We start from the raw sequence: 16,278 nt of genomic DNA, 5'->3' as shown, positions 1-16,278 counted from the left end.
TAGGCAATTTTAAAATAGGAACTGGGCCGTGGGAATGTCTGAGTTTCTAACACAATGCCAAGCTCCCTCCTTGAGAACGTTAAACTCAATTGGGTGAAATTTGGCAGTTTTCAGGGTTTTGTAGTGCAAATGCTGTGTTGTGATGTGGCAGCTTCGCAGAAAGCATCATAAAGGAAAAGATGAAAATGTCTTTGACCTCACAGGCCGAGACTTGTGCGCCTGTTTTTCCTCAGCTCAGGGTTACCGGAAGGGTGGGAGGTCTGAGCCCAGAATCCATCCAGGCCACGGCTGACCTCCTTCCGCACAGCGACTCACAGAGGCCCTTGAAGAGTTCTTTTCCTGTGATGACAGTGTGTTCTGCTCACTGAGACTGTCACCAGTTGGGGTCCCCAAGAAGTAGAGCCCAGACAAACATTTGGGATATGCAGTTTATTTGAGAGGGGAGGAGTGAGACAAGGCCAAGGAAGCGGGCAGCACTGGGTGACACTAAATTGAGCAGGTGACCTGGGACTCCAGCTGGAACCCTCAGGAGACCTGCAGACCACACATCCGTCTCCCCAGAGAAGGGAGGGGACTGGACCCTCCCCCTTTGGCTCCCCCTACCCACGGGCACCCATGACTCTCGGCACTCTGGGTGGATGGTGAGGACCCAGCCCCCAAAGGGAGCGCTCAGTGGAGAGTGGCAAACCTCCGAGTGACTGAGATGGGACACCAGCTCTCCTCAGAGCTTCCAGTAGGGTGTCATGGGGGTTGGGAACTCAGGGGCTTCAGCCTCCACAAGGGATAAAGCACTCATCTCAGACTCTAGACAGAGAGCTCTCAGGCGGTGCTCCTTGCGTTCTTTTTATTTTAATCAGATGTTTGCAAGAGTCCAGAGATGCTTTCTTAGAATCCATTGAGTTCTCCCTGTGCTCTTTAGTGTCTGTGGAGATCCATCCACCCACCCACCTATCTATCCATGCAGTCATCCAACCATCCACCCACCCACCCATCCATCCATCCATCCATCCATCTTTTTATCCATCTATCTATCCATCTACCTAACCATCCATCCGCCCAAGCAATGTTGATTAAGGCCTTATTGTGTACTGGGCTCAGCACTGATATTCTAGGAGAAAACTCCTGCCTTCATGACCTTTGACATCCCTTAGAATGGACAGATTTGAACATGTTGAGCAGTTTTAGTGGTGACAGGTACCTCAGGGTGTCAGGAGAGATCCTTGGGATGGACACTTGGGACCGGCTCCTCCGGGAAAGAATGGCAACGAAGCTGGAATTTAAAGGAGGAAAAGATAAGAGGGGAAATGGCGTTCATGTGGGGGAATAGCATGTGCTAAGGCCCTGGGGTGGGAGGCCCACAACCTTGTTAAGGAAGTGAAGGAAAGGCGGTCCTACGAGAGCCTGAGGAATGGATAGGAGGACCTGGGGAGGGGAGGAGCCTGAGAGCCCAAACAGTGACAACTTGACTTTTATCTGAAATCTGTGGGGAAGCACTGAAGGGCTAAGACCTTCATGTGGCAGCCCCCCACCCTCTGTGCAGAGAGACCCGAATGATGTGTGAGGACCTCTCAGCAGGCAACCATGGTTTCAGGCTCAGATGGAGCTATATTGTTCCCCTTTTCATAGAAATAGAGCAGTTATAAACATCTCTACAAAATGAAAAATGAACAAAACTAAAGAACAAATGAAGAATGAAAGCAACACTCTGTGCCACTGTGTGAGCTACTGCGCTGACCCTCCTGGGTACACTATCCCACGTGTGCAAAACCACATGAGGACACACCCCGCCAGGGCTGGTTTGTGAGTTTCCAGCTGTTTAAAGGGACAGAACACATCTACCCCTGGTTCAAATCCCACTCTGCCCCTCACGAGCTGTGTGGCTTTAGATGAGCTGTGGGACCTCTCTGTCCATGTATGAGAGTCCATAGCAGTTCCTCACATCTCCAAGGGGCTCTGTGAGGGCTCCAGGGGCTCACATCTGGGCAGGGGATTTGGGGGGAGGAGTCACTGCCCCACCAGTACGCTGACAAGCGTTGATCACCTGAACTTGCCTCTGGCATTGGTGCCTAGGTTTGGATATTTGCTGGCTTTGGGACAGGACCTAAGCTCGGCATCTCCAGAGGGCTGGGTTTCCTGGTCTGTAAGAGAGGGGAGACTGGAGTCCTGATGCCATCACCCCAGTGAGGAGTCCATTAGGGCAACCAAGAGACAGAGGTGCTGGCTGAAGGCCGACCCCACACCCTCCCGCCCCTCACTGAGCAAAACTGAGCAGGAGGAAACCTGTTTCACTGGCTACAGTCTTTTTTTTTTTCAAAGACTCTCCCCTGCCCTTACCCCCGCCCCCGCCCCTTGGCTGGTAAGCATGCTTATACAGCCTTATCAATTTTCCCACATTTCATAAATAGTGTCCTTGTGTAACTTATCATGCACAGTATTTACAGAAAACTTGACTGAGCCGAGCGTTGTTTTTAAGGCTAACTAGTACTCACTTCCCAGATCTGGCTTTGGCAAGCAAAGCGGCTCATCAACATTTGGAAAGAGATAAATCAAGGAAAGGGTACAGGGCTTTGGGCAGATTCTGTCTCCAGGACAGCTCAGTGTGAGACACGAGCCTGTAAATCCTGCTCACACAGCTGCCTTGGTAATTTTCAGGATCCCTTTAGCATTTACAACACTCTCAGTGGTTCCAGTAAATGGCATAGAGTTTTGCCCTATTTAGACAATACAGTTTTATGGAATAAGATGTCTATAGTTCCCACATTCAAGATTCAATTCTTCATGAAAAAAAGCATGCATACTACAGTCATTAGAAAACAGTGAAGTCAGACAGAGAAAAAGAAATTTGAATATTAACACATATATGTAGAATCTAGAAAAATGGTACAGATGAACATATTTGCAAAGCAGAAATAGAGACACAGACATAGAGAACAAATGTATGGGAACCAAAAGGGAATGGAGTTGATGGGATGAACTGGGAGACTGGTATTGACACATACACACTACAGATGCTATACATAAAGCAGGTAACTAATGAGAACCTACTACATAGCACAGGGAACTCTACTCGATGCTCTGTGGTTACCTAAATGGGAAGGAAACCCAAAAAAGAGGGAAACCTGTACGCAGGACAAGAAGCAATAGTTAGAACCACACATGGAACAACCGGCTGGTTCAAAACTGGGAAAGGAGTATGTCAAGTATTGTCACCCTATTAATTTAATTTATATGCAGAATCCATCACAGGAAATGCTGGGCTGGATGACTCACAAGCTGAAATCAAGAATGCCAGGAGAAATACCAACAACCTCAGATATGCAGATGATACCACTCTAATGGCAGAAAGTGAAGAGGAAATAAACAGCCTCTTGAAGGTGAAAGAGGAGAGTGAAAAAGCTGGCTTAAAACTCAACATTCAAAAACTGAGGATCATGGCATCCAGTCCTATTACTTCATGGCAAATAGATGGGCAAAAAGTGGAAACAGTGTCAGATTTCATTTTATTGGGCTCCAAAATCAATGCAGACAGTGACTACAGCCACAAAATTAAAAGACACTTGCTCCTTGAAAGAACATCTATGACAAACCTAGACAGTATTTTAAAAAGCAGAGATGTCACTTTGCCTACAAAGGTCCATCTAGTCAAAGCTATGGTTTTTCCAGTAGTCATGTATGGATGTGAGAGTTGGACGATAAAGAAAGCTGAGCACTGAAGAATTGATGCTTTTGAACTGTGGTGTTGGAGAAGACTCTAGAGAGTCCCTTGGACTGCAAGGAGATCCAACCAGTCCATCCTAAAGGAAATCAGTCCTGAATATTCATTGGAAGGACTGATGCTGAAGCTGAAGCTCCAATACTTTGACCATCTGATGCAAAAAGCCACCTCATTGGAAAAGACCCTGACGCTGGGAAAGATTGAAGGCAGGAAGAGAAGGGGATGACAGAGGATGAGATGGTTGGACGGCATCACCAACTCCACGGACGTGAATTTGAGCAAACTCAGGGACACAGGACAGGGAAGCCTGGTGTGCTGCCATTCATGGAGTTGCAAAGAGTCAGACACAATTTAGCGACTGAACAACAGCATATAACACATATACACACAGTTATAGAAAAGGAACAGAGAAAAAATACCAAAAAGTTAATAAAAATTTTCTCCCAACAACCCAGTGAGGTGGGTACTGACGTGACCATCATGCTCATTTCCAGCTGGGAAAGCTTAGAGTGGTTAGGAACTTGCCTAGCTAGTAAGGATACAGTCAGAACTTGAATCCAGGCCAACTGACTCCAGTCAAGGTACAAGTGGCCCAGGGTGTGCAGAGAGCCCTCTCAGTTTCTGATGGATTCAGCTACTATAGCTACCCTGAGGCTAGATTCACATGCCTGAGTTTGGGCCCATTTGTCTAATTTTATCTGTCTGATGTCTGTTTCTGTGATTATGGTTTCTGTGTGTCTGCCCTCTGATGCCCTCTTGCAACACCTATCATCTTACTTGGGTTTCTCTTACCTTGGACGTGGGGTATCTCTTCACGGCTGCTCCAGCAAAGCGCAGCGGCTACTCCAGCAAAGTGAAGCTGCTGCTCCTTACCTTGGATGAGGGGTATCTCCTCATGGCCACCCCTCCTGACCTTGAACGTGGAGTAGCTCCTCTCAGCCTTCCCGTGCCCACACAGCTGCTGCTTCTTGGACATGGGGTTGCTGGCATATTGAATGCAGCATTTTCACAGCATCATCTTTCAGGATTTGAAATAGCTCAACTGGAGTTCCATCACCTCCACTAGCTTTGTTCGTAGTGATGCTTTCTAAGGCCCACTTGACTTCACATTCCAGGATGTCTGGCTCTAGGTGAGTGATCACACCATCGTGATTATCTTGGTCGTGAAGCTCTTTTTTGTATAGTTCTTCTGTGTATTGTTGCCACCTCTTCTTAATATCTTCTGCTTCTATTAGGTCCATACCATTTCTGTCCTTTATCGAGCCCATCTCTGCATGAAATGCTCCCTTGGTATCTCTAATTTTCTTGAAGAGATCTCTAGTCTTTCCCATTCTGTTATTTTCTTCTATTTCTTTGCACTGATTGCTGAGGAAGGCTTTCTTATCTCTCCTTGCTATTCTTTGGAACTCTGCATTCAGATGCTTACATCTTTCCTTTTCTCTATTGCTTTTCGCTTCTCTTCTTTTCACAGCTATTTGTAAGGCCTCCTCAGACAGCCATTTTGCTTTTTTGCATTTCTTTTCCATGGGGATGGTCTTGATCCCTGTCTCCTATACAATGTCATGAACCTCTGTCCATAGTTCATCAGGCACTCTGTCTATCAGATCTAGTCCCTTAAATCTATTTCTCACTTCTACTGTATAATCATAAGGGATTTGATTTAGGTCATACCTGAATGGTCTAGTGGTTTTCCTCACTTTCTTCAATTTAAGTCTGAATTTGGCAATAAGGAGTTCATGATCTGAGCCACAGTAAAACATCTATTTCTGCTTTATTGACTATGCCAAAGCCTTTGACTATGTGGATCACAATAAACTGTAGAAAATTCTGAAAGAGATGGGAATACCAGACCACCTGACCTGCCTCTTGAGAAACTTATATGCAGGTCAGGAAGCAACAGTTAGAACTGGACATGGAACAACAGACTGGTTCCAAATAGGAAAAGGAGTACATCAAGGCTATATATTGTCACCGGGCTTATTTAACTTCTATACAGAGTACATCATGAGAAACGCTGGGCTAGAAGAAGCACAAGCTGGAATCAAGATTGCTGGGAGAAATATCAATAACCTCAGATATGCAGATGACACCACCCATATGGCAGAAAGTGAAGAGGAACTCAAAAGCCTCTTGATGAAAGTGAAAGAGGAGAGTGAAAAAGTTGGCTTAAAGCTCAACATTCAGAAAACTAATATCATGGCATCCGGTCCCATCACTTCATGGCAGATAGATGGGAAAACAGTAGAAACAGTGTCAGACTTTATTTTTTGGGGCTCCAAAATCACTGCAGATGGTGATTGCAGCCATGAAATTAAAAGATGCTTACTCCTTGGAAGGAAAGTTATGACCAACGAAGATAGCATATTGAAAAGCAGAGACCTTTGCCAACAAATGTCTGTCTAGTCAAGGCTATGGTTTTTCCAGTAGTCATGTATGGATGTGAGAGTGGGAGTGTGAAGAAAGCTGAGCACCGAAGAATTGATGCTTTTGAACTGTGGTGTTGGAGAAGACTCTTGAGAGTCCTTTGGACTGCAAGGAGATCCAACCAGTCCATCCTAAATGAGATCAGTCCTGGGTGTTCATTGGAAGGACTGATGTTGAAGCTGAAACTCCAATACTTTGGCCACTTCATGTGAAGAGTTGACTCATTGGAGAAGACCCTGATGCTGGGAGGGATTTGGGGCAGGAGGAGAAGGGGACGACAGAGGATGAGATGGCTGGATGGCATCACTGACTCGATGAACATGAGTTTGAGTGAACTCTGGGAGTTGGTGATGAACAGGGAGGCCTGGCGTGCTGCAGTTCATAGGGTCACAAAGAGTCGGACACAACTGAGCGACTGAACTAACTAACTGGTGTATGTTTTATCATCACCTTTCATTTCCCCAAAGAGTACTGAGTCACATCTCATTTCCATATGAAATGATGAATCACAGCATCCACACCCTACCTGTCTCCAGCACAGCCTGGGACATTCATTGCAGGAAACATCCCCGGTAATTTCCTCTGAGTGTCCTGGTTTCTCTTATCTAGCTTCTCTAGTGCTCTTTGGAAGATCATGGCTAGAAAGTGGTTTGGTCCCTAGACCTGGGAACAGTAACAGTGCCCTTGGGCCTCTCCTGTAATGTTTGATGTCTCCCAAAGTAGGGGTCCCACTGCCAGTCGGTGCAAAGAGACCACAGCAAAGCCTCATCCCAACTTCCAGATGTTGACCGCTTTATCCAAAGAAGGAGCACCATGGGCTCCAAGTTGGGTCCAGCTCTTCAGTTCAGTTTAGTTCAGTCTCTCAGCTGTATCCAACCCTTTGTGACCCTATGGATTGTAGCACACCAGGCTCCCCTGTCCATCACCAACTCCCAAGCTTGCTCAAACGCATGTCCATCAAGTTGGTGATGCCATCCAACCATCTCATCCTCTTTCACCCCCCCTCATCCTGCCTTCAATCTTTTCCAGCATCAGGATCTTTTCAAATGAGTCAGTTCTTCGCATCCAAAGTATTGGAGTTTCAGCTTCACATCAGTCCTTCCAATGAATATTCAGGACTGATTTCCTTTAGGATGGATTGGTTGGATCTCTTTGCTGTCCAAGAGACTCTCAAGAGTCTTCTCCAACACCACAGTTCAAAAACGTCAGTTCTTTGGCACTCAGCTTTCTTTATAGTCCAACTCTCACATCCAAACATGACTACTGGAAAAACCATAGCTTTGACTATGGTTGGTCATATTTTGACTATCATGGACCTTTGTTGGCAAAGTAATATCTCTGCATTTTAATATGCTGTCTAGGTTGGTCATAGCTTTTCTTCCAAGGAGCAAGTGCCTTTTAATTTCATGGCTGCAGTCACCATCTTCAGTGATTTTGGAACCTAAGAAAATAAAGTCTCTCACTCTTTACCTTGTTTCCCCATCTATTTGCCATGAAGTGATGGGACCAGGTGCCATGATATTAGTTTTCTGAATGCTGAGTTTTAAGCCAACTTTTTCACTTTCCTCTTTCACTTTCATCAAGAAGCTCTTCATTTCCTCCTCACTTTCTGCCATAAGGGTGGTGTCATCTGCATATCGTGTCTGAGGTTATTGATATTTCTCCTGGCAATCTTGATTCCAGCTTGTGCTTCTTCCAGCCCGGCATTTTGGCAATGATATATTCGGCATAGAAGTTAAATAAGCAGGGTGACAATATACAGCCTGGACATACTCCTTTCCCAATTTGGAACCAGTCTGTTATTCCATGTCAGGTTCTAACTGTTACTTCTTGACCTGCATATGGATTTCTCAGGAGGCAGGTCAGGTAGTGTGGTATTCCCATCTCTAGAAGTCCAGCTCTTAGACAATTTTTGTTAGCCCCATCGTGTCAATAAAAGTGTGAATTCATTATCAATATTTAGGAAGTGTAAGATTTTACGTGAAGATTTGGATTTCTGGCTTCTATTGAAAAATAGCCTCTGATGATGCTGACCCCGCCCTGACATGGAAATCAATGGCCCTGCCAGTGCCACTGGGGGCTGCCCGGCTGGCTCCTATATCACCGGGGAACCTAGTGTCACTGATTATCCACACAGTGGCCCACCTGCTTTCATCTAAAACCATGATAGTAGTTCAGCCAAAAGTTACCTGGGGTCTATCAAGATTCTGTGTGCATTTCTCTCTGTATGAAGTGAGCTGTGGGGAAGATGCTCTCTCTCCTTCCAAAGACAAGTTCACCTGTGTACCTGTCAGCAATAAGCTTCAAGAGATATCAGAAACTCCTCGATCCAGGTCTAAGCCAATGATGGTAAGTCCACCCCCTGGCCAGCACCTGGACCAGAGCAGACATGTGACACAGCCCATCCGCGTGGGTTAAGGCAGAATGCTAGATGCTTCAGGAAACTTCTCCTCCCCCTTAAGCAGAGACATGAGAAATAGACACCCCATGCTTGGTATGGTCTTCCGGATGCTGGTTTGCAAAGTTGATAGAGTCTGGATGAGCGGACACACTCAGAGGAGCAGAGCATGAAGATGGAAGGAGGCTGACCCTAAAGTCACCCTGCCAAGACTTCTTATTTGACATTATTAGCATTTTTATCACAGGATGGATGATTTACATTATTGTTCCAGTTTCAAGTGTCCAATACAGTGATTTAAGATTTTTATAGATTATACTTCAAGTTACTATAAAATATCGGCTATATTATACAGCACAGGGAATTATTAGCATTTTTGTTTGAGCAATTTATTTGTTGGCTATTACTTGCAGCCAGTGGCATTCTTTCCAGACTTTGGGCTCTAAAGATTTTACTCTGTGAGACAAGACCTGACCCAGGGGCCTCAGAAGTCCTACCAGGTCTGCAGGCCTTTGGTCTGTTTGCAGAACCACATTTCCACACAACAGTTCTAGGGGTCTGGGACTTCCCTGGTGGTTAAGATCTCACTTTCCAATGCAGGGGGTGTGGGTTCGATCCCTTGTTGGGAAACTAAGATCCCATGTGCCTCATGACCAGAAATAGATAAATAAATAAAACAGAAGCAATACTGGGAAAAATTCAATAAATTCTTTTTTTAATGGTCCATATCAAATAAATCTTAAAAAAGAATTCTAGGGGCCAACCACAGCCTCTCCCCGCCACCCCCCCCACCCCCCCACCCCCCACTCCATATTGGAAGAGAGAAAAGGCTTCAGGTTGGGCTCTTTCTGGGGAAAGAGTTGACCTCCTTGCCTGGTGCTGACGGGGAGGGAGGCGAGGAGGGGGGCCCCCTGCAGAGCCTAGGACAGCAACAACAAAACTCTGGGGAGACTGGCCTTTCCTTGTCCAAACCCCAGCAGCCTGCCGGTACCTCAGGCACAGCAGGTGCCTTGAGGGAGCAAAGGGGAGACACACCCGAGCCAGCTTGTCCCACAAGCCTGACTCTTCTCTTCCCATGGGAACCTCGTGGGCGGCAGAAAGGAGGAGGAGACTCCGGGCGCTCTGGGCCCCAACACACAGAGCCCTATCTACACCCACATGGGGAGCAGCCGCTTCGTTGCCTGCTTGGGATCACACGTGACAACCTCACAGCATCCAGAATGGAGGTGGTTCCACTGGTTTCCTAGAACAGGCTGCAGCTTGAGCCCAGGGGCTGCCAGCATTTCACCTAAGTGATTCAGCAAGTGTGCTTTTAAGCCAGGTGTTTTAAAGGCAGAGTGATTCTGTTGTGTTGATAATTCATCTCTGACCTTTTTTCTCTTAGCACTGGGCGCTGACCAGTTGCATGCCTCTTTTTCTTTGCTGCCTCCCAGTTCTAGATTAGCCATCGCCATGGGTTTTGGAGACTTGAAGAGCCCCACTGGCCTCCAGGTGCTCAACAACTACTTGGCAGACAAGAGTTACATAGAGGGGTATGTGCCATCACAAGCAGATGTGGCAGTATTTGAAGCCGTCTCCGGCCCACCACCTGCCGACTTGTGTCATGCCCTCCGTTGGTATAACCACATCAAATCTTATGAGAAGGAAAAGGCCAGCCTGCCGGGAGTGAAGAAAGCTTTGGGCAAGTATGGCCCTGCTAATGTGGAGGACACCACAGAAAGTGGAGCTACAGATAGTAAAGATGATGATGACATTGATCTCTTTGGATCTGATGATGAGGAAGAAAGTGAAGAAGCCAAGAGGCTAAGAGAAGAATGCCTTGCTCAGTATGAGTCAAAGAAAGCCGAAAAACCAGCACTTGTCTCCAATCTTCCATCTTATTAGATGTGAAACCTTAGGATGATGAGACCGATATGGCAAAACTAGAGGAGCACGTCAGAAGCATTCAAGCAGACGGCTTGGCCTGGGGCTCTTCTGAACTAGTTCCAGTTGGGTATGGCATTAAAAAACTTCAAATACAGTGTGTAGTTGGAGACAACAAAGTTGGGACAGACATGCTGGAGGAGCAGATCACTGCTTTCGATGAGTATGTATAGTCTATGGATGTGGCTGCATTCAACAAGATCTAAAATCCATCATGGATCAGTGCCCTTAAGTAAAAGTTTGAAAGACAAATAATAATAATAATAATTCATCTCTGAGCCCCCCACCAAATTTTAAAAATGAAATGAAAGTCACTTAGTTGTGTCTGACTCTTTGTGACCCCGTGGACTATACAGTCCATGGAATTCTCCAGGCCAGAATCCTAGAGTGGGTAGTCTTTCCCTTCTCCAGGGGATCTTCCCATCCCAGGGATCAAACCCAGGTCTCCCGGTTTATGGGCAGATTCTTTACCAGCTGAGCCACCAGGGAAGCTCAAGCTCGAACTGGAGTCTCCTGCACTGTAGGTGGTTTCTTTACCAACTGAGTTATCAGGGAAGCCACCAAATTTTAAATGGTGACCAATTTTTAGGAATTAGATTGTCACACTGCAAAAGCAGCTGGTTCCACAAAATTCAGTAAAACAAATGTATTTTGATTTAACTCAGAGTTTCTAGTTATGAGTGTTGGGGTGCAGAAATATAGGTATTTCCTTCACTAGGAAACTGCATACTCGAGGTATCGGTATAGCTTCATAGAGGACATGCAGATTTTCCCATATAGAGGTTTACTGTTGGGTTCTCCTCCCTGATCCTCAAAGACACAGTGGGTAGCAGACTTCATTCAGTTCAATACATCCTCAGGTCTAGGAGTCTGAATCAGCCCAGTCACAGGCACCCAGGGCACTCCACACCCCCAAAGACCTGCAGGGCAACTCCTGCCCCCACCCTAGATGATCTTGCTGGTCTTCCTGCCACTGACAGGCTGAGATGAGTAAGAGCAACCCTCTCGGAACCAGGCTGTCTTGCCCAAGTTCACACATGGAGTGGTGATAGAGCAGACAGGGTGATGGAGGAGACAGGGTGATGGAGGAGGCAGGAGTGATGGAGGAGACGGGGTGATGGAGGAGGTAGGAGTGATGGAGGAGGCAAGAGTGATGGAGGGGACAAGAGTGATGGAGGAGGCAGGAGTGATGGAGGAGACAGAAGTGAAGAGGAGACAGGAGTGATGGAGGAGACGGGAGTGATGGAGGAGATGGGAGTGATGGAGGAGACGGGAGTGATGGAGGAGACGGGAGTGATGGAGGAGATGGGAGTGATGGAGGAGACAGAAGTGAAGAGGAGACAGGAGTGATGGAGGAGACAGGAGTGATGGAGGAGACGGGAGTGATGGAGGAGATGGGAGTGATGGAGGAGACAGAAGTGAAGAGGAGACAGAAGTGAAGAGGAGACAGGAGTGATGGAGGAGACAGGAGTGATGGAGGAGACGGGGTGATGGAGGAGACAGGGTGATGGAGGAGGCAGGAGTGATGGAGGAGACAGAAGTGAGGAGGAGACGGGAGTGATGGAGGAGACGGGGTGATGGAGGAGACAGGGTGATGGAGGAGGCAGGAGTGATGGAGGAGACAGAAGTGAGGAGGAGACGGGAGTGATGGAGGAGACGGGGTGATGGAGGAGACAGGGTGATGGAGGAGGCAGGAGTGATGGAGGAGACAGAAGTGAGGAGGAGACAGGAGTGAGGGAGGAGACAGGAGTGATGGAGGAGATGGGAGTGATGGAGGAGACGGGAGTGAGGGAGGAGACAGGGGTGGTGGAGGAGGTAAGGGTGAAGAAGGAGGATTTCCACCTAGACTTGGGAGTGGGGTGAGTAGGAACAACGGGTGACACTGTTATCTATTTCAACCAGTTGAACCACAAACCAGTGGAGACCATCAGGAAAAGGCAGCCACACCAGAGTCCTTTGCTTTCTCTGGGCTGCATTCCTCTGAGACAGCTGCACTAATTCTGTGTTCACATGATAACCTACACACACATGTGGCAGACTGATTCCTAGTGGCCCCAAACTAGTAACAACCCAAATATCCTTCAATAAATGAATGGGTAAATGAACTGTAGTCTTACAATATCTTGAATAATACTTTGTAGTAACAGGGTAAAAACTACTGACACACACACATCAATCCCCAGAGACTGAAAAAAGCCAGTCCCAACGGTGGCATGCTGTGAGGTTCCACACGTAGATAACCTTGAAATGACAAAAAAGTGGGCAGTGAGGAACAGATTGCTGGCCTCAGAGGTCAAAAAGGGGAGGGACTGTGAAAAGACAGCAGGAGGTGTCCTTGTGATGCTGGAAAGACTCAGGTGCTGACTGCCCGAGAGTCAGAATCCTCCTGTGACTTGTCCTCTCATTCAGCAGGATGCAGCCATGGGGGAAATGACCCAGATGAGGACTCTAGGAGTCTTTCTGTATTGTTTCTTATAAACTGCATGTTAATCCATAAGGATCTCGAAATTAAAGGTGTAATTAAAAGAAAGGAGAGTGTCTTGGTCACGAGTTTTTCTACACCTCCAAGAGGACTGGACCAAAGGAGCTCCATCTCCCACTAGCCTCAGGGAAGTCAAACCCACCCACGCAGGTCCTCTAGCTTATGCCCTGGGTCGTAGGAGCCAAGGCTACATTTGTGCCCTGGCTCCAAGGCTGCAACCTTCAGAAGGACCCGGGATAAGGCCATGGGAAAGTGTAGACCAGCCCTGTGCAGGGGCGGGCAGGGAGCCATCATATGGGGTTGTGTAACCACTATAGGGACCAGAGAGCAGCAGGGCCTCCATCAAAGATGTCCACTTGTCAGTACCAACACCGCTCCCCAGAGACTTTGTCTCCGAAAGGTTCCATCCAAGTGGTAACACTCTACAGGGACAAAATAGCTCACTGTCTTCTAATATCCAGGGGCCCCATCATTTCCTATAAAGGGCTGGATAGTAGATGTGTTTTCAGCCTTCTGAGCCATACAGACCACATTGCAGCTACTTTATCTCTAGCTTGAAGCAGCCACAGATGTTAAGTAAACAATAAAGCATGGCCGTGTCCAATAGAACTTTATCTACAAAAGCAGGCCTCAGGCAGAATTTGGCCCACAGACTGTGGTTTGCACAACCCCACTTATATTTACATGATACCTTTGCAGCTTACCCAGCCCGTCGGCTGCAGCCACTACCGCTGGGGCATGGGTCACTTTTAGCCGGCTCAGAGGTGGACCCCAAACCCGGGACAGCTGGGGCACAGGAGAGGACCTGGGATCGGGTGAAGGGAAGTTGAAGGCCCACTTAGATACCCCACATTGTCAGAACTTGAGAGCCAGTGGGACAAAGCCAGGAATGAGGTGGGGTGTTTCATCCATCAGCAAACAGTGGAAAAGGGCCTGTCTCCCTCTCCATCATGTCAGCTAAGGGTGAGGGTATTCTGCCAGGTTCTGACCTGTGCTGATGCTGGGGATCATGGATGGAGGCAAAAAATTCTTCCCTGGGGCAAGAGTCCAGATCTTCTCCCAGTGTGGGACCCACTTCCTGGCTGTGTAAGCTCAGAGCACTCACTCCCCAGGCAGCACAGCTGGAAACAGGGGGCTTCTCCCTGGAGTCATAGTTCCTTCACGCCTCGAAGAGCTTCCCTCCCAATTCAGCAGGCTGCTCTCTCTACCCAAGGAGATTGGGTCAAGGTGGCCACGTGTGGAGTCTCCCCTTAGGGAAAACTCCAAGCATTATTTTCATGCCCTACTTCTCCCAGAACTTTTGTCCAGCTTGGGCTTCTGTCTGGACTGAGGTCCCTGGAGAAGAAACAGAAGGACTTCTAAACCGTCTTGGGCACTGAGGTCCTTAGCTAAGGCAGACAAAGACCTCGGGAAATGACTCAAACTCCAGGAAGGAAGTTTAAAAAATAAAGAGGGAGCTCATTTAAAGCAAGAACAACAAAAAGAAAGAAAGGCAAGCTAACATAACAAGGAAGGCACATGACATCAGCACCATTTTCCTAGCAGTGATGCCAGCCCCCAACCTAAGTTGCTGGGTGAACTTGGCCATGGGAGGTGGGGGATGGAATGGCCGAAGGTCCTTTCTGGGAAGGTAGGAGAGGTGACTCCCTTGGTGCACTGTTATCTTTGTCAACTGAAAAAAAATTTAAAAATGAACCACCTAAAAGCTGAGAATTGAATTCTATTTAGGGCCAAAACTGAAGACTTATGCTCCTATGACAGTATCTCAGGTCACTCTGAGGGCCTGCTCTGAAGAAGTAAGGGAGGAGCCAGGTTATATAGGCATTTTTGCAACAAAAACTAGATAGTTGGACTATCAAAAGATTACTTTTGAAATCCAGATACTTCAATTTAATGTATTGAGTACTTCTCTGTATATGGGACAAAGGAGCCTGGCAGGGGTCTCAAGAGTGGGACACAACTTAGTGACTAAACCACCGTCACCACTGTGTATGGGAAGATGCAAGAGTCTGGGCTCAATATGGACACCAGCTTCCTGGAGCCAGCATCCCAGCACCTCAGCTACCCGGAGCCAGCATCCCAGCACCTCAGCTACCCGGAGCCAGCATCCCAGCACCTCAGCTACCTGGACCTGGTGTCCCAGCACCTCAGCTACCTGGACCTGGTGTCCCAGCACCTCAGCTACCTGGACCTGGTGTCTCAGCGCCTCGGCTACCTGGAGCGGACATCCCAGCGCCTCGGCTACCTGGAGCGGGCGTCCCAGTGCCTCGGCTACCTGGAGCAGGCGTCCCAGTGCCTCGGCTACCTGGAGCCAGCATCCCAGCACCTCGGCTACCCGGAGCCAGCATCCCAGCACCTCAGCTACCCGGAGCCAGCATCCCAGCACCTCAGCTACCTGGACCTGGTGTCCCAGCACCTCAGCTACCTGGACCTGGTGTCTCAGCACCTCGGCTACCTGGGGCGGACATCCCAGCGCCTCGGCTACCTGGAGCGGGCGTCCCAGTGCCTCGGCTACCTGGAGCCGGCATCCCAGCGCCTTGGCTACCTGGAGCCGGTGTCCTGCACTTCTCCCTTCTTCATCCCCTTGCAGTGCACAGTTGGGGCAGCTGCAGTGGCTGATGGCTCAAAGGCCACAACGTCTTTATTTACTGACAGGGCAGGTGACCTACTTGGTCCATGTCTCTTACTTGGGGTTGAAGCATCACTTACCCAGAGGGAGGGGCACATAGTGTAACTGAAATTGTAATTTTCATCAGCTGAGCCCATGAAACTAGCTCTCAGCTTGAGCAATAGGACATCCCCTTGAGGCCGTGGCATGGTGGCCCCCAACTCGGACAGTGTGGATGGTGACTGGGGGACTGTGATAAGGTCTGTGGAGGCACCCAGGAGAGTTACCACCCTGCCCTGTGTCTGTGGGGCCCAGGTGTTGGACGTGGGTGAGTCACCTACGTGTCGACACTGTGTCCCACTCCTTGAAGATAGCACTGCTCTTAAATCCGTTCATTCTATTGAGGAGATTTGGTTGGTTGGGGATTTTTTTGTGTGCGATCAGGGAGGGATGCATGGTTCTAGAGTCACCTTAACCACTGTGCCTCTTTAACAAGGGTGAGTCCCCAAGGGGGGCCATGGCATCACCAGCTCCCAGATACCCTGTCCCTTCCTTCTCTAGGAGGGGCGGGGGGGAAGTCTGGGGGAAGCCCAGACTTCCTCATCTTGTACTGGGCCAGCCTCGCATCCACTGACCTCTTATACCCCACAGAAGTCCTCCTTGTGGCCCTGCCTCTGTCCCAATTGCTGCAGTCTGACACCTCACTACACCCTGACACCTCACTACAC

The 16,278-nt window shown here is 48.3% G+C and overlaps 1 long non-coding RNA gene and 1 pseudogene across 1 annotated transcript in view; one reads left to right on the top strand and one right to left on the bottom strand.

Moving 5' to 3' along the window:
- Positions 1-1,030: 1,030 nt before the first annotated feature.
- The window catches only part of LOC147360851 (uncharacterized), a 43,762-nt gene continuing 28,514 nt past the window's right edge, over positions 1,031-16,278 (bottom strand). Inside the window, exon 3 of the long non-coding RNA XR_015139442.1 lies at positions 1,031-1,270. This is a non-coding gene — a long non-coding RNA (uncharacterized LOC147360851). The remainder of the gene's footprint in view (positions 1,271-16,278) is intronic.
- LOC147360852 (elongation factor 1-beta pseudogene) lies at positions 9,951-10,712 on the top strand (annotated as a pseudogene).

This window comes from Bos grunniens, chromosome 13 (genome assembly GCF_055505025.1).
Source record: "Bos grunniens cultivar Pamir isolate PY7600 chromosome 13, Bosgru_T2T1.0, whole genome shotgun sequence".
In the NCBI taxonomy this organism is placed as follows: domain Eukaryota; kingdom Metazoa; phylum Chordata; class Mammalia; order Artiodactyla; family Bovidae; genus Bos; species Bos grunniens.
This window is presented reverse-complemented; position numbering and strand designations above follow the sequence as displayed.